This window comes from Plutella xylostella, chromosome 5 (assembly GCF_932276165.1).
Source record: "Plutella xylostella chromosome 5, ilPluXylo3.1, whole genome shotgun sequence".
Classification (NCBI taxonomy): Eukaryota; Metazoa; Arthropoda; class Insecta; order Lepidoptera; family Plutellidae; genus Plutella; species Plutella xylostella.
In genome coordinates, this window is record NC_063985.1 from 2,708,624 (window position 1) to 2,727,282 (window position 18,659).

At 37.9% G+C, this 18,659-nt stretch overlaps 1 protein-coding gene across 1 annotated transcript in view; it reads left to right on the forward strand.

Annotated features, from left to right (window-relative positions):
• LOC105392026 (kinesin-like protein KIF13B) overlaps positions 1 to 18,659 on the forward strand; it is an 85,029-nt gene that overhangs the window by 11,066 nt on the left and 55,304 nt on the right. The window lies entirely within an intron of this gene.

Consider the following 18,659-nt stretch of genomic DNA (forward strand, 5'->3'; position numbering starts at 1 on the left):
GCATGAAGTCTTCCACTATCTTATTTTAAGAGAGACACCGACTAAAGTTAAATTTCCTGCTGCCAGAACATATTTTGAACGTATTAATTAACATAAAACTGAGTCGAAGAGTTTTGCGGCCTCGTAAACATCTGGTTTTATGGTTGTAGGAAACATACATAACAGCCGTCTAGGTACACGGTGGAGGTACTAGACCACCTAGGTTCATTATAATATGAGCGCAGTGTCTAATATCCCCGTGTGTACCTAACGAGTTCCAGCTCCTTGAATGTAAACTTGGTGCTTATGTACTTGCCACGTGAAGAGCGTGTGCGCTTCGAAATTAATTTAGCTCCGCAAATACTTCACCTGCATTTAAGTACCGCCACTTGATTTAGAATGTTAAATTATAACGTTTTAAACTCCTTTACATAAAGCTATTGTAAAATAATGTTTGATATTATTTTGGCTTTCGTCTTTATGAAGCGTTGAATCAAAAAATATTACTCACTGAGGGCCTGATTTCAAAAAGTCAAAGAGGTTATTCAAAGAACGATCTCATTAAATTCTCATTCCCCAATAATCCAATTTGGTGCGAACGAAATTCGACCTTTAGTAGCCATTTTCCCTGTAAATTACCAGTAGCCCTAATAAATCGATTTATTTGCGTTCATTAATAGTCAAGCTGGGTGCGATGTGGTTCAGCATGTGCTGGAAAAGGTCTCTATTTGAGAAATTTCAGAGGGTCTGATAAAATTAATGGCTTAGCAATGGCTGTTTTCGGTTCGCAAACAAGATAAATGATGTTAGCCGTGTTTTCGACAATGCTGTTTGGTTTTATTTTTAACTGTTTGAAACGGGTGGACCAATCAATACTGACAGGATTTTTGTAAATTATGAAGTGGCTACAATAATGTAGCTATTTCATCAAAATTGGTTAGTTACATAAAACAAAATGTTTATATTGTAAAATATATATTTGTTATTCAGTTACAAATAGAAACGGAAATGCACTTGAAACGCGGAGGATATGAGCAACATATTTGCAGTACTTTACGGTCCAGATATCCTGCTGCGGTGGCATTTATATTTAGATCGTTGAAGTATTCTACAACGGTACTGTATCAAGGTTGCGTGGACGATGCAGTAGGCAGTGTGGACATTGATTCCGACCTGCCGTCAACTATTCATCAGGTCTGAGACATTGGAATTATTTATGAAGATTGTGGAGTGCTTCACTCTCATCCGTTCTCATCAAGTTGAGTGCTCGGGGTCGGTCTTGGTTTTTTTGTTTTCTAAGCACGTGTGGACTCTTGTGTCGAATGCGTCAGTCTCCTGCGGCAAACCCTCGTTTTGTATGAATAATGTTGTGTTTAAAATAATAAAAGGGTCGTAAAACTGTTCAAGAATGACTCATTGTTTCGCTTGAACTTTACTTTTAACCAATGTGGTACGAAATATAGCATGAAGTGAGGTGATATAGGAATATCTTCCGTTGTTGGCGTGCGGCGGGGCCGTGCGTGTCTGGGCCGTTAGGTTAGATCGATGCAGACGCATCGCAGACTGGCTTGGGAAACGCTGTTGAATAAACAAGGCTATGTAGGAAGTTATACGAGTTAATAACGTCGTATCGGGAGTTTCATATAACCTCTGTATTGGTACATTATTTAGGGTCGATCAATGATTGGATAATCTAATTTTGAAGGTTGGTCTACGGCTGTTTTTAATGGGTCCTTCTTAGCATTTTAATGAGGTTTGCCACTGTGGTGAAAGGATTAGCCAGTCAGATTCGTTGTAAGTTACCGTCGAAAATATTCTTAAGGTTAGCGCAAACACTAGCCAGAAAATAGAAGTAGCGGAGTTTATGCAACGTCAATATTAGTTTGTTTGTTGGTCTCTAGTCTGGTAGACCAGCGCCAGACAAGTAATGGCGGCTGTCCAAATAGCGATAGTTTCATTTCAATTTCAAACAAAATCGAAGATGCTATTTCAATATTTACTCTTTAGTCGGCCCTTCAGACTCCAGATGCTAAGTAACTTGTTTACAGAGGCTGAGTATAAAATATCTGATTAGATATTCTGGTTTGATAGATAAATCCATAACGTAATGCCTAACGTAATTAATCATTTAGCACAGTCACTCACTTATGTATAAGAGCGAATAACATTTTAAAACTTCGGCATAATCTTTAGAAGATATAATTTGGTTCTAACAGTGAGGTTGTGTCAATATTTTCCCATTTTCTGGTCGCTCAGAGTATGTTCTAGACGCTCGGCAGACATGCGAAGTAATGGCTGTTCTTCAAACAAAGATGTCCGGCTGACCAGTTAGTTATGGGCCTATTTGTTTGTTGTCTATGAGTCTGTGAGCTTCTAGCGGTTGTTTTCGTTGTTAGAATAATATCCTCACAGAGTTTAAATATTTCTACCACGCTCACTTTTAAGTTATGTATGCTGAAAGTTACAGGAGCAGTACAACTATGAGTTTCGGGGAAGCGTACGATATTTAGAACGATAAAGATGATATATTTCTATTGTTATACAATGGTCGAGTCTAAAAAGCGGCATTACCTAGGAAACATTCTCTAATGAAGCCATAAATTAAACGCAGCTAGATGTAAACTTTCCCCACGCAACTGCGCGTCTGACAAGGCAAGTGCAGCTAGTTCCAGAAAGCACAACCGCCTACAACTGAATAAAGCGATTGCAGTAACTCAATGGATGCGTTCATTCACGCCGCATTAAACTACGCTGGGTGCCTACTCCGACTGTACGATTATGCTTATGCTATACAATGCTATGGCTACTTAGTAAACAACACGTTACACAATAGGATAACGGCCCAAATTCGTAAATCTGGAGCAGTGTCGCTGATTAAACTTGCTCACCGTAAACAATGGAACGAGTTCTCGTATCAATGGTCATTCGATTGACTGGGATTCGATTGTATATCACTTGATTGCTTTGCACTCGCCAAGATTATTATTGACGTTCAATCCAGATGATTAATTCAATCAACAACAGTACAATTAATCTCCTGCTAGTGTATGGATTGGATATGGATGCAATAACAATAATAATGTTGACTGATTCTAAGCGTGTCGGTGACAAAAATACATTTAGCTTTAAATAACTAAGAAAGTACAATAAGTTACTCTTCATGCAACGTTCTGCTGTTGACACGTGCGTCTGCCATTATTGGTATCGGTCCTTACATGATTGTAGTGGGTTTTTCTTCTACAAACCATATGTTAAAGCTACATTGTGCTAGTTTCTCTTTATGGGTAACGAGAAAAGTAAATATATTCATCTAGTAGAGGTAAACGCACTTACAAGTAATTATTCTTACTAGTAGCACTCTATTTATAGCAAAGTCTACAACCCATTGTGTGACCATTGTGAGTCATCCACTACTCGCACTATTATAGTCTAGCCGGAGCATATCAGGACTGCACCCACTTATCCACTCGCATATTCATCTGCTCAATAAAATTGCAGATTCCAATACCACGCTGCTACCGCATTAATTTCCTTTAGCAAACGTCTCGCTGAACTTTCCAGTGGAAATCGATGTTCAAACAGAAACTGTGTGATCGGCTGTGCAGTGCATATTGCTATCTGCTATTGCAAGACAATCATTCGAGTAGACGCCCACTGAATAGATAAGCAGACGGCGGAATGGGGAGCGATGCACCCGCTCTCTTGAGGATTGCCTCTAGCTGTGCACCGGTCGGGGGACTGAAGAGTGTTATCTACAGATACAGTCTACCGTGAAAGCGTCACCGTGTCCGTTATACAAATGTTTTACACTTGTTATTAATACTAGTAAGTGTATCTTGAAAGTATACTGATATGCCTTACAGGTAAATAGAATTCACAAATATTAACGGTAAAAATACTCGTGTTATCTCTCAGGCAGATTATCAAATTCACTTGAATTCATATAAACATTCCATTAAGAAACATCGTCACTTGATCAAAGAGACAAGTGGAATGGTATCAGTCAGTCAACGTCTCGGTCGCGTTCGTATGAAGCTGTAAAACTATCAGTGTGCCGTTCGGTGTATCCGAGTAAGTGAATGATGTATGTTGGGAACGTGCGTTCACTCACATGGGAACTGGGGAGATACTCTTGTTTGACGAAATACGAAGTTTCGGAGAGCTGCCATGCAATCGGTACGTGTAAAGCAACGAGATAAAGTCGTGGTTAGCACAGCAGTGATCCGAAATATCGTTTACGTGAAAAGTCGCCCTCCTGAATCTTGACGTTGATATACTTTTAGTGCACGTTCACTCTCATATAAGTACCACCCTTTTTATTGCGTCGAATACAAAATAGTAGTCGATCGACTTCATCTAATGATTTATAGGTACCTAGTAATAACAAGTAAGTATACTTTTATGTTGGATTGTTGGTATTATTTAGTTGTCGCCTAAACTTAGTTGCAGATATTGCTATGTTACGAGTACATAATATATTGTACAATTGTACATAAACAAACACGAAGAGTTTTCTTCGTGACGTGAATTTCGATTCATCGTCACTCGCGTAAATGGCCGTTTTACACCAATTTACGCTGTTTGCTACTGGTAATAAGGCTTCTGTGTATATTATGCAAATGTTTATTATTGAGCTCAGCGGCCTTATCGGAGCGGAAAGCCTCTCGAAGTCACGACCTTGCCTTTACCCTACATTGTGATGGCAGTTTTAATATTTCAGCGCCGCGCGGATTTATTTATAACTTGTTTCAGGCTTCTGCTTAGTATTTTCGTCTTGATAATTTGAAATAAAATACTGTACAATTTAACTTCAAAGATGATACTGAAATCATTATTAACCAAATTTAAACAATGAGTTTTGTGGTTCAATAACAAAACAATCAGCTTTTTTGTTTGTATTTTCACACTGCTATTGACAACAAAGCCTGATATTGATAAATAAGAGAAATGTATTGGAAATCGGCCTTCGCACACTAAGTAAAGAACGACCCTTTATTCTCTGATATCGGTCGGAGGTCACCACGCCACCATAGTAGTGGGGCTCCTACTCTATCATGACCTTGCTATGGTTACTGCAATTTACGCTCTTCACAGATTTATAATTGGCGTTGATTGATACCATCTAATTAGCCTGCTATCAGCGTATGATTGTGTCCGTAAAATTCACGTAGGTACTTCATAAGTACCAGAGTAAAATTGACATCCATTTTTTTTTACTAAATATAAACAATCAATAGATTCTCTGCAGGGTAAATAACGAATTGGCACTTAAAGACACCATCTAGTGTACCTCGAAAATAACGGGGTGTATAAAAACTCTACATTCCACATAGTCTGCAAGGCGATAGTTGGCTGGTCCAAGATTTCTTGCCTATTTAAGGCATTGGTCGTGGTAATAAAAAGATTGATATTGCCTTTGAATGCGCGCCTGTATACTAAGTTACGCTCAATCATATTGATTCTATTAAGTTGTAAGTGGTAGGTACTTAGATCTTAGCAGTTCTAACAGATTCCTGTAAAAAAATATTGTGTGTATAAACATTAGGTACTCTGTGTATATTGCGATGTCGGAAACACGACATCCATCCTATTGCATGACATATACGTAATAGCTACTTGCTTCTTGTGTGTACCTGTTGTGTAATCAACCGTTCTGTACTATAATCACACCATTACATGTTAATAATGCTTTTAGCGTTATTAGCTGATAATAATCAGATACGTGGCGAGAGCACTGGTTGTTTATTGTTTTTGTTGAGCTGGTTTATGTTTGTTTAGCAAACAATTTACTTAGTCCATATTCGTTACTATCGAAGTTCATTTTTAGTTTGATTAAGGTTGGCTTTGGTAATGTAAAAACATTTTGTCCATTGTTAAACTATTCCTACCTATGTCGTCTCTATAATTTCTCCGAACCTATACCTACAACATAATCTATAACTTGTGCCCTGTCCCCGGTATGGAAACCAGCTCTTTATAAACGGATCAGTGCGTCCAATCAACGGGGCTCGTCAAACCAGCCGGTGGCGGTGTAGCGGGCTGCGCTTCTAAATGATATAGTGTATGATTATGGTTTTCATGCACTTCTGGTATCTAGGTGGCATTGAGAGGAGAACGTTATGTACATAAATAAGTTGTAGCGAGGGTGCTACAACTTATTTATGTACATAACTTTTTTATGATTATCTGATTCATGACATGATTATCTCGACAAGTTGACCAGTTGACATTAAGTTGTGTTTTAATCATCCTGAATCTGATAAGTAGTTGTGTAGATAAGACTTAGCTCATAATAATAATGGTCTAGTGCTTGGCTTTTTAAATTATTTCTCGTAGCTATAATATGCATAACTTTAAAGCCACGAACTATCTCAGAATTACTATTATGCAGTTTGAAACTGTCTCGCCAATGGCACAATGGCTATCTTTTATTTATAAGCCAGTTGAAGTGAATCAGCAGGCAGCCAGCCAGCCTGGCTGCTTAGCTCACGTAGGCGGGAAACCACCTCAAGACCTGACGTATTCTCGTTCGCTAAACGATTCTATTGCAGTCTTCAGCTGAACCCAGTCAACGACCCCCAGCATGTGTTATGCGGATTCTCATTTGCTACAGAATGGCTTTCCACTCCCAGAATAGTGTAGACACGTGATGTGATACAAGTAGCGCTAAATGTCATGTTTGTATGGATATGTTTGGGGGCACGTGACATGTTAACATCGATTTTTGGATCCTTCTGTGCACGTGTCCACTTTTGTTCAGGTATTTGAGTGTGATTCTTTGAACTCGAACCATTCCTTATTTAGTTCAATGATCCCTTATCCCGTTATATGGTTAATTTAAAAAATTAGCTATATACACACAGCTAATTAGTTAAATAAGTCTGTTTATTTTACATTTAAGTTTTCTTTACTTACCTACTCGTGTTGTGGTCACATGTATTTAGAAAGTACACATTACAATAATTTTACTCTAGTTCTTAAATTGTTTTTAAAAGTGTAACTTATCTGTTTTGTGATCCTTAAATAAATAAATAAATAAAATAAAATAAGCATCTTCGTCACACGGCTTCGTAATTTATAACTGACATGGAAATGAATCCAATTCCCAAAGCAGACGTTCGTCGTTAGACCTTACATGTCGTTGAGCCTCCTTATGGCAAGTCACGAATTTATCCAGTTCTATACCTTGTTAGCCGAGATAGTAATCTGCATATTTATTTCCCACCTTGGTCCGCCCACGGCAAGAAGATACGTGTAAATGGAAAATAGTTGTGATTTCAAATTACATCCCACCTCCTCCGCATCTCACTTCAAACTCAGCGTTACATTTAGCATTTCAAAGCTAAGCTTTACAAACAAAATTTCCATAAAATATCGTCTACACAAAGCTTCCGAATAACCGCAATGCTAACTTCGATATTTATGACAAAAGTTTTGACGGTAATGACTAAAATGCAGCTTAAACATGTCCTTAAACTTGGATACGAAAGCAATGGCTTGGATATTCTAAGTTGATTTCTCAACTGCACTTTTGGCTTACTTAATTGCCATTTGGAGAAAATTTGCGCAATATTCGTGAACAACAATAGGTACCTCTATGCGGCAGCTGGTAGTGCTTCAAGGAGTCTGTGTGCTAACTAGCTGGCACCTACGCAACCCTGGAGTGAGTCAACGGCACTCTGTGGTCTAACACAAGTTTGCTTTTATGGCAAAATTGTTTCTACAGAACATACCATTTTCAAAGTAGAAAATACTATTAATATTTATGTTCAAGTCTCAGGTGTTGAATCCACAAGCTGCGACACTTGCCTGGAAATGCAAGTCGTAACAATGGAAGTAAAGCTGCATTATTCTCGCGGGATCGCTATAATCTGCTCTCACAAAGACATTACCTTTGACCAAGGTCGCGCCATTGTGCACGCTTTTGTTGTATTCCCATTGTTTGAGCGTAACCAGTTTGATAAATTGAGGCAAATTCAGTACCGAAAATCTTTCCAATAACTTACGAATTTGGTTTGCTCTCGAAACACTGATCCACGCGGGATGGAATTGTACACAGAAGTTTTATTTCCTCGTGTAGAGCTACGGCTATAGGAAACGGCTTACTCTGAAGTGATATAGGTCGGCGGTCCTAATTTCAATTCCGGGCCAACGAGGCTCTGCTATTGTAGCACTCGTTCGTCGGAATAAGTTTGAAAGAGCTGGCACCTAAATCCTAGACCCTCTGGAAATAGGACGCATTTCAACGCCGTAGCACGTACACCTCTAAATGAAATTTGTTAGGGAAAGAGTTGGAAGAATTTTGTTGGCGTTGAGTTGAGTTGAGAGTTGTGGACTCTAGGGATGTTACGGCTGAAAGGGTTTGATGTTCTGATCCTATCCTTTTATTATTTTATTAGTAAAGAAAACAGTGTTTATTAATATAGCTATGAGGGTATAAATACAGCAAGCCCTGCAAAGATCCGTTTTTATATTTAGATATCCGTCTTTAATTTACGAGTGTTTATTTAGCTGTCCTAGAATCTAGGCTACGTGATGCAGACCAGATGTACGGCTGTTTGTAATTTTGTCCCGCCCCAATTACCTTTTCTGTCAACAATTCATCCCGCAGAGACTTCCCCCGCAATTATCGAGTTGTTGTTCCTTTCGCCGTTTATTTCTGGTTCCTGTGAAATGGTGCTTCTGTGTAAACTGTTTATCTCCGCCCGGACACATCTGTTGAAGGACGTCCCGGGACGTATCGCTTGTGCCATAAATCGGAACGCCGAGGTATAGGCGCCCACACACATTGCACCCGCTTTTGTCTCCAAACCCGAAAAAATAAACACGTCGGCTGTCTTCAATGGGTTGCTTGGAAACTTTCGTATTTGTGTTATACCTTTTGTACCCTGATTAAGTTATAACTTGTTAATTTTATTCTTTTTGGTGAGGGTATAAATAAATATTACTATTATCTATCTATCTATAAATCTTACGATGGTTTTAGTAGCTGTTATGCTACTTAATCGCACGATGCACGATGCTCTTGTTTCAGTGCACTGTTTTATTACGCCGCCATTGCTTGTGAAGATCATGGCTACTACGTATATTTGTGTCGAGTCTAGTAAATACGAGCTACCATTTTCTTTATTAACCAGTTTTATGTATTCTTGGGAGCATAGGCCAACGCTTCCCGAACATTTGGCAAAGTTTGGTGTCGACTGGCGCCGCGTCGGGCGGTCGCTCGCGTGTTTGCGTTTCATTAGGCCACTCCCGACTGTTACTGTGAGCTGTCATACGTCACTTTGTATTAATTACTTTCCATAACTATTCTCTATTATTTGCTGAACTGGTAATATAATATAACACATAACTATCTACACAGTAGTCTAGTACTTCAGCCATGATTAAACCTTTTATGTATTAAAGGTATGTTATCTACACTTAGCATTAGCATACCAGCACTGGATCGATAAATAACTGCAGTAGCTACTTAGTCACATATCATTATTCATTTTTGTGAATAAACGCTTGTCTCCCCTTTCGTTTATTTTTCATAATGAGTTTTTCTATGAGGGTGTGTTCGGTTCAGGGCCGTTTCAAGCCTTCACGAGGAGGGAGAGGCTCTGAGGTTGCAGGTAGCACTATTGTACTGGTAGTTATATTGTTCACTGCTACACGGCTACTATTAGGTAGCGATATGGTCAAGTTAATAGCAGGTTTCGTTGTGTCCCGCCTTTCTTAACGGATTCGTAATAGTAGAAGGAGGTTAACCATAGTAACTTGACTGTTAACATAGTAACAATTTAACTGTTTTTAACGTTACAAATAAGCACTAGTTTTGCATTACGGTAAATGTTAAACTATTTAAATTTGAAGCGCTCCTGATACCATGTAAATTTACCTTCATCCTAGATGAGTTATTGCGTTATAGAATGTTGAAACTGCAACATTTTCTTATAAATAACGCAAAGTTTGACAGCTTTAGTTTACAAGTATCTGGAAACTCCTAACAAAAGGCTGGGTAGTAATCTAGAAGGGCAAACTTTATGTAAGTAACAAATAAAGCATCTGTAATCTTCACAGACAGAATTACACTCTTTGTGCTATCATCTGTAAGGCGATCCTCAAAGTTATTTTGCTGTAATCCTGCTTGGAATCAACTTCGGATGGTTAGGGTTTTATATTAGAACTGAAATGACTACTACAGTGTCTTAAATTTTCAGTAAAATGGGTCTATTTCGTAAGTACTTATATGAAACTTTACAAGATAACACCAAAATAACTTTCAAAGTAGATAATAAAATGGTATAGAATAGACATTTTCCACGGATCTGGGATTTCGATTTATAAAAACCCATGCAATTCACTTAGTAAAATTAAGTATTCTTTTTTGTATTTAAGACTTAATAGAAAGAGTGGACTAATACGGGCTGATATGATTATGACGTGTGGTTTTTCACCATGCTGATCAGAAACCGCAGCCAAAAGCGCAGTTTAACAGCAAATTACGCTTCTCTCTAACTCCATTTGCTATAAGTTCACTCGTAGAATGGGATACAGAACGGAGGAAGGTTTAAAGCAGCCAGACAGTTTAAACGCTCGCATGTTCGGTGGAGAATTCCCGGGAAGTGCTAATCGACATGTTTACGACTGCGCCGGCGATAATTACCAACTAAGTTGGACTACACATAGAAATGTCTTTCTCTTGAATCTTTTTCAGTCTTCTTACAATGCATTTTTTTACACCAAAAAGTAGCAATCTTATTTTATTATACGACTATATTATTTGTACGTTGAACCGATTTATAGGTACCGAATATAAATAGTAAATTATTAAATGTTATTGGTTACCTCGTAAATTGATATCAAGTTATTGATTTCTCTGATTCCTAAAGGTTAGCCTTCTTCACGCTTGGCTTATCTCTTATTTGTCTCAGCCCGATTTGATGTTGATTGTTGTATCAGGTTACATTGTTGTTCTAGCTCTATGTGCCTTTGTTTACCTTACGTCAGATTTCTGATTAGGATTGTTATAATACGTCTTAAGAGTAGCAACCAAATGCGTCATCTTCGTTGAGCTGGATCAAAGTATTTTTGCAGCATTACTAGGAATTTGGTATACCTAAATTTACATTATGTGATAACAAGTAAGCATCCCAAAGTATTTAGATCAAGTCGCAACGTTGGCCTCAATTCCGTCCATATTGCAAGGCCTTGCACGAATTAGTAATTGGTCCAAAGTGATGGGCACTGTTGGGCAATGGAAGCACAATGCGTTACCTTACATTCAGTTTGTAACATCTTATCGCTGGTGGAAGTGGATATTTGGTGTTTCGCAAACGCAGGCGCTGAATATTTTCAATTTAATGAAAGCAATTTATTAAGCTCGTTTGATACAAATTCTCTGCAAATATCTGTCTCTTACGAAACATAGAATAAAATATAATACATTGAAGAAACATTCAAATATACGTTTTCCCTAAATAGTCCCAATTTTCAGTGGTAGTTTTTCTCACAAATACATTTGTTTGGGGTCGATGCGCCTTACCAATCGATTGGTTTGCTATAAAAGGCTACGTATAGAAGAATTATAGTATGTACACGTACTGTTTGTGTACAATTGCGTCTCTAGGCGACCGAGCCAGTTATATCCCTACTGGGGCCACAACTGTCGACTCCTTGAGGTTTCTTATGGTTAGGCTGGAACTTCTAAAGTTCTTGCGTATCGGTACGGAAATGAGCTTTAAGTTTATGGTCGGGTATCACGAAATCGGTTTTCGTTTTTTAAACTTACGTTCTAAGTTAGGTTCTGTTTTATATTTTCCATTTATAGTTAGGTATATATATAACCGTGAAAGGTTAGTTAACGATGTCAATTCTTTAATTACTATACATGAATAAACTGAAATATAAAATAATCAAATTAACAAAGATAATTTCATCGTTAAAATAACTTGCAGAGATGCAGCGCAAGTCTTTTATAGTACGTATTGTATAGAAGCTTCCACTTTATTCACTACAATGGGAACAATATTGCAGATTTTCACATAACAATAAGATACAATGTAAGCGAAGCCAAATGTAGCGCCTTACAGCTACAGCCGCTTGGCATGGCACCACGTTTCAGTATAAACGGAATACGTAAACTACTTCGCATTGTGTTTATTTTTAGCAGCATGCCATCTTTACGAACTTGTATTTAACTATGTTTGTCCTCTCTGTTATTTCGTATATGAACAAACTACCTAAACAAACAGTCTAATTATGTTTTAGAAATAAACTCCCAATTGTTTACTAGTTTCATAATGAAGTAGGTTTGGTTTAGAATATTTTCAATTATACGTTCTCATGGCAGTTCAGGTTTCATGTCTAAGCAACAAGAGGTGTAACAGTAGGGCGGAGAAGTTTGTAATTGTGCGGCGGCGGCGGTGGTGGCGGTGGTGGATACACCCGCCTGTGCGGTCGCTCTCGAGCACCCTCGTCTCTGATGAGGAGGTGAGGGGAGGGACTGAAGATTACTCGGTTACGTACAATGTACGAGTGTTAACAGTAGATACTGTGTAAGCGGTGCTAGCATTCTATTAACAACATTGTATTTATTGTTTCAGGTACTTACTAAAGTGTTTAGTGAATATGGAAGGTAGAATAGGATGAGGTGCTCTATTATGGATCATCATCATCAGCCGATAATCGTCTACTGCTGGAAATAGGCGCCACGCAAGGAATACAATACTTTTATGGATACTAACAGATAATCAAACAAACGGAGGTTAATAAAACCGTACGATACTGAAAGACTAAAGTGAGGGATAGTCAACAGAAAGACTAAGCTTCATAAAATCGTAGTCTTTGTAGGTCTTCGCGTGTATCTAATAATGACGATAGGAGCGGAATATTTTGACGGGTCGATAGTAATGGCCGCCCGGTCAGGTTGACACGCAACGAGCAAGGTCCTCGATTACTACAAATTACCGTTTCCTATTTTGTGTTTGACCGGTATCGCAAGTGACAAGCAATACCTACCTACGTCTAGTACCTACGGGTTGATAGTTTGCAAAAGCGTTTATATTTCTTGAATACAAAGTGGCGCCTCTAACGGTAACTATTATCTAATTCTGGGGAGATATGCGTGCAAATGACAAAAGAAAACGTGAATTTATTTCGTTTACGCATGTTGCAAAACCTGTACTCGACGACTAGAGGAATATAAATAACAAGGAGGATATAGAAATCCCTAAAAAAAGATTCCATCCAGTAAATATATTCCTCCCAGTAAATTCTACAAATTGCAGATGATAGCCGTTTTAAATCTTAATCAACTTCCGCTATCGAGAATCCTATCTCCTAAATTGCAAAATATTAAGATTAGCTTAGAATTTATCATCGTATAAGCTGGGCTGGGAGGTAATTTCAATATATTCGGCGCTATCGTGCCTGCTTGTGTCGAGCGTTTCGCAATATCCTTGCTGAGGCTTAATTGAACCGCGGAATGCTGTATTCCATTATCATTTTCTCATATTGGGCGTGAGTTTGTATAGACTGCGGTTGCTGAAAGCTAGGACCGAAAATTCGGAAAAATAAGACATTATTACTCGTAAATGGAAGTGTACAATGTACATGCTTTTGTTATACTTTTCAGTACATATGATTTTATGTCTTAAGATCGATGTCGATTTTCAGCAAATTTATAAAAGTGTCAATATCTCGAAAATTATCGAGTTTTTACTAAGGTCATATTGTGATATTCTGGCCTCTCATGAGCTGACCTATCAGCCCTTTAAGGGATGACGTTGACTTTTGGGACACCCTGTATATATGTATGGTGGCGGTTTTCCATTAACGCAAAGTACACTTGGAGGTGTCGTCGCACCATCTATTACACTGAAAGTATTTTGACGATGTTTTTCAAGGTCCATTAATGTTTCCAGCGTATTATGCTAGATAAGAAAGAAAGAAAGATACATTTATTTGACACACTGAGACAGAATAATAAGACAAAAAAAGAAAAAGAAACAACAACAAAATAAAGAGAATACTTAATACAGAACAAACAAAACAAATAAAGGTTGCTGTCCAGAGTGTCAAAACGGCACCAGCTCAGCATATGCTATGGACAGTGAGGCCACAGTGCTGGTTTTCAGCTGGCCATAAGAACGTTGAAACATATATTTCAGCTCATCCTTTCCCAAAGTTTTAATACAAATGTTAGAATATGGAACCGCAAGTACATTTTCTTCAATTCTTGCGAAGTTGTATTAAAGTTTGCCGAGAGAATATCTTGGTGAAATTTATGTCGGATATTTGAATTTCGGTCATTCTTTTGAGAATTAATCCGCAATAATCCGATATAGTAAACCAATTACGTAGGACTTATAGAATGTAGTTAAAGTGAAATAATATTATACTTATGTTTATTGGTCACCAAAATAACAGAACATAGGTACCTACAAAAAATACTTATACACTAGACACAATGAACAATATCCGTCCTTATCGTTAAGAGGAGAGTATACCTTCGCGATTCTAGCGAAATAGGTATTTAGGAAAATATTTGTTATCACTTGCGCTCTCATGCCCCGGGCACGGATGCGATAGAGATGCACTGCAGCTCGCGACTGACAATAGGTACTTTTTTTTATAAAATTCTGGTTTCGGGAGAAAACGTTTTACACTAACTAAATATTAACCAATCTCTTAGTTTTTGGTGTCAATCGCTTCAGCATAATATATTCTAGGTTTATAGGTTTCGCTTTCTTTTAAAAAATACTTATAATTGTTATTGTTCAAAAAACGGCTTCATTCAACACACAAAAATTACGTTATTTGAGGTGCCTATAAGTTTGAATCTATAAAAAATTTCGAAAAAAGAAAGAGCTATAAACCTAGTTATTCGTTGTGTCAATAACATACAAAAAAATCATGGAGATTGGATAATATTTAGGAGTAGTAAAACGTTTTCTCTTTTTGTATGGACGAGCAAGTGCTATACTCTACTCTTAAGTCCGATTTCTTACAGATAATCGTCATTTGCAGAAAAAAGTAAAGAAATTACAGTGCCGTGTATCTACTACTTACTAATATAAATAAACCAATAATACGCCTAAATACCTACAAAATACATAAAATAAATAATATTTATTTAATACCTACATACATATTGGCAGCTATTCTGAAAGAAAGAATTGAAATTTTGAAGCTGTCAAACTATAAATTGCTAGCAAAAAAATTACATTTACGTGAACACGGATGATAGACGCGAATTTTAATTAAAGAAATTAAGGTTTTGACAGCTCTAAAATTAGAATTTCTGCCTTCAGAATCGACATCACTTGCAAATTTTTGCTTGTTGTTTCTTGAAAAACGTGACTCATTACGCTAATTTATACTAAGGCTTCCCCAGGATGTATACAGCAGTGTGGGAGAGCAAATTAATATAAATTCCCCGTCTCTGAGCTATTTAATTTATCCCTTTAATTTGTGAAGTGCCAACTTTGGGGTTCAGGGTACCGCTAGCAAACGTGAGAAAGATTCTGCCATCTCCTTGTCAATTGTATGTAATTACTGGTATTATGAACTGTTATGATGTTAAAACATACACGACTACTATTAATTATAGATAATCTTGTCTATTATGGCTAAAACAATTACAGGTTGTTTCATTCAATCTCTGCTCGGGACAATATTGAATTCCGTCTTTCTCACCTTTTTATGACATCTGTACTACTTTGAAAAAAAAAGTTAATTATGTGTATGTCGTCTATCATAAAGCTCTATCGGGTAAATCTCACGAGCTACAGTTTCAGTTTGAAATTAAAATAAATATGAATGATGACTATGCTGTGCCAAAGGTCCCAGGCAGATAAGACAGGTTTGTTTAAATACGATTTTTATTTTACATTAGGTACTGAACCCAGTTATTCCAAAAGGCATATTTTTTCGTTTGTTTTTCTTACAGACCAAGCAGTTATAGAGTAAACTTTCTGTTGACTATAACTTAAACACCGCTTTTCTCTTTCAAAGGTATTCTCAGAAATGCTTTCACTATCAATGGGTCGATCGATAGTCTCGAGTTTTTCTTCGCTATTGTCACCGTGCGATGCTGTTGACACGTCTTTGTTGTTTTAATTGCCTCATTCTATTCACCACTTTCTTTAATCGCCACCTGTAATTAGTTTCTAAAAATATCGTTTAAGTGGTACCTGTTTTAAGGGCCATTCTTCCTCTTTATACACTTTACTGTAATATTATTGTTGTTGATAGTCTGTCGTTGAAGCATACCCTAACTTCATTTAGGTACGACCCTGACCTTCCAGCAGTCGCTTCTTGTTTAACTCCCTTGTCCTTTAATTACGTTTTCTTAAGCAGTTCAATACTTTCCCACGGCCTTTGTCGAGACATTAGGTTGATCCTATTTAAGTAGCGAGTATGGCGGATCAACGGTTAATCTGCTAACAAAGGCATCCCTACATGTGTTGAGCAGCGAGGAGCCAGCGCTAGCCTTATTGTAGTGGCTAATGTACGGGATCAGCCACAGAGGCTACAATTTATTATCATTACGTTCACGGCACACGTAGGGTTAAGCTGGCTAGACAGGTACAAATAGCACAAAGATTACATTTCCGCCTGTCATATTATGTGGGGTATAGTATACTCCAATATTCTTACCGCGTTGTTGTCGAGACGAAATTAACTGTCATTACATTACATAAAATATGTTATTACGCGATCGCAGCGAAAGCGACGAATACGTGATAATTCCGAATTGTATCAGAAATTACTTTTCGCTGTTTTGCGGCCGTAATTCGAAATGCGGTAAGAATACGAATGTGTTTCATGTGATGCTGCCTCTTATGTGTTGTGACGCCTGTCAGGTTCGAAATAATTTAGGGCTTAGGAAGCATATTGTGTAGCACCGTCATCTGGGGAGCGTTTCAGGCTAAGCCTGCCTGAGCCGCCCCCGCCCCGCCCTGTGACGTCACACACCGCACCCTCCACTCCGCTTGCCCATTATCTATGCAGCGGGAAACCAAGCATTATTTGCAATGTTTGCTTTACAGTGCTACGTGAATTTTTCTGTTTGAATCTGATTCGAATGTAAGCATTAGCGGAAAAGGATTATGGGTAACTGTGGTGGGGTAGTGTGGTGGAGGCATCGCGGGGATGGCTTGACGAACATAAATCCATACATTTTGGAAAGACGAAGTAGAGGAAGGCTCACATTGAGTCTGTTAGCCTTTGCGATTGCTCGCCTACACACTACGCTGACATTTCCAAACTAGAGTGAATCCATTTCGAAGTTTTAGAAGTCGCAACGCAACCCAGTTATACTATGTATGCAGAACCGGTCTTGAATTTATTATATCTACCAGTTCTTAGTCATTACAACCATTATCGGTAATTCCCAAGGGATGTCTTGTTTTGTCTCAAAGTTTGGACACCTGCCGGTTTTCTGGTTTTACCTTTTGTTCTTCGGTATCTTAGAGCATTTAAATAAATCTGAGAATGCCTATAAAGTAGGACAGATCCGTCGTATATTAAAGCGAAAGTGTTTAGTTCCAAGTGGGCGGGCAGAAACAGAGGTTTGTGGCAATAAAATGGGAACTGGTTGACAAAATGGCGACAGTCGTCACGGTAACGACTCTGACGAAAAAATTACGCGGTCAGTCATTAGAAAGTGACTTGATCGTTGATACCCCGTGCTTGTGTCGCAGAAAAACGTAACTATTTAAATAGTGATTACGTCTTCTGGAAAAGATGTGAAATGAGCCTCGGCAACTCGAATTGAAAAGGGGTATTATGGCGAAAAGCAATATCTGCGGATCTCAGAATAACTTGCGGACTATGACAACATAATACGGGGCGGGCCGCGAGTATATTACATTTGGGAGGTGCGAAGGCTCACCTGCCCGGGGATAAGTTTGATCTGGCGATGGACAAAGTTTCCCCGTTTTACTTCAGTCTCAACTCTTACCGGGGGGTTTCAGATGCTAATGAAATTTGGAACAAAGTAGGTGTACTGTCTAATAAGAGATGTTTGTTATCATGTACATGAGAGAAATTTGCGTGACGAAAATATTTGCTAAAAGAAACAGCATCTTTCGATAAAAAATGATTTTTTAAAAATACCGGTTCAATTCATCTCAGCCTTTCATCCGACCGATCCAAGTAAACCTTTTATAGGGTTAATCTTATTTGTGGCTTTACGTATTATCCTAATGTTATTTTGAGTTGTTTTTACTTAAGCTTGTATCCAGTTTTTTGTCCTTGTTGGGCATTATGAGTTTTTCTTTAAAATTTATTTATTTATTATCTGTTTTTTTCTTTTAAATTTCTCATTAAGTATTTTAATTTAAACAAACGGTACAGCACAGTGGCAATGGATGTAAAAAACTAAAATAAGGTAAATAGTATTTCTTATCGGATGATGACCTTACTGTTTTCCTATCTAGTGTTTTAGTGAAATCAAGTTTTCGCAGACAGTTTATGTTACGATTTCATCGTGACGTGAGGACGTTCACTTTGCTTTATCGATCTGATCGCTTATTAAAAATCAAACGAACTTACCTTACGTGAAGTTTGATGTTAATTATGTGAACTGCATCGTCCGAGAGATTACATAACATGTAGTAGTACGTCTAGTGCTTACCATTGCCACGATATTCATAGACAAAAAAGAAAAAAACTAAATCTTGTCTATG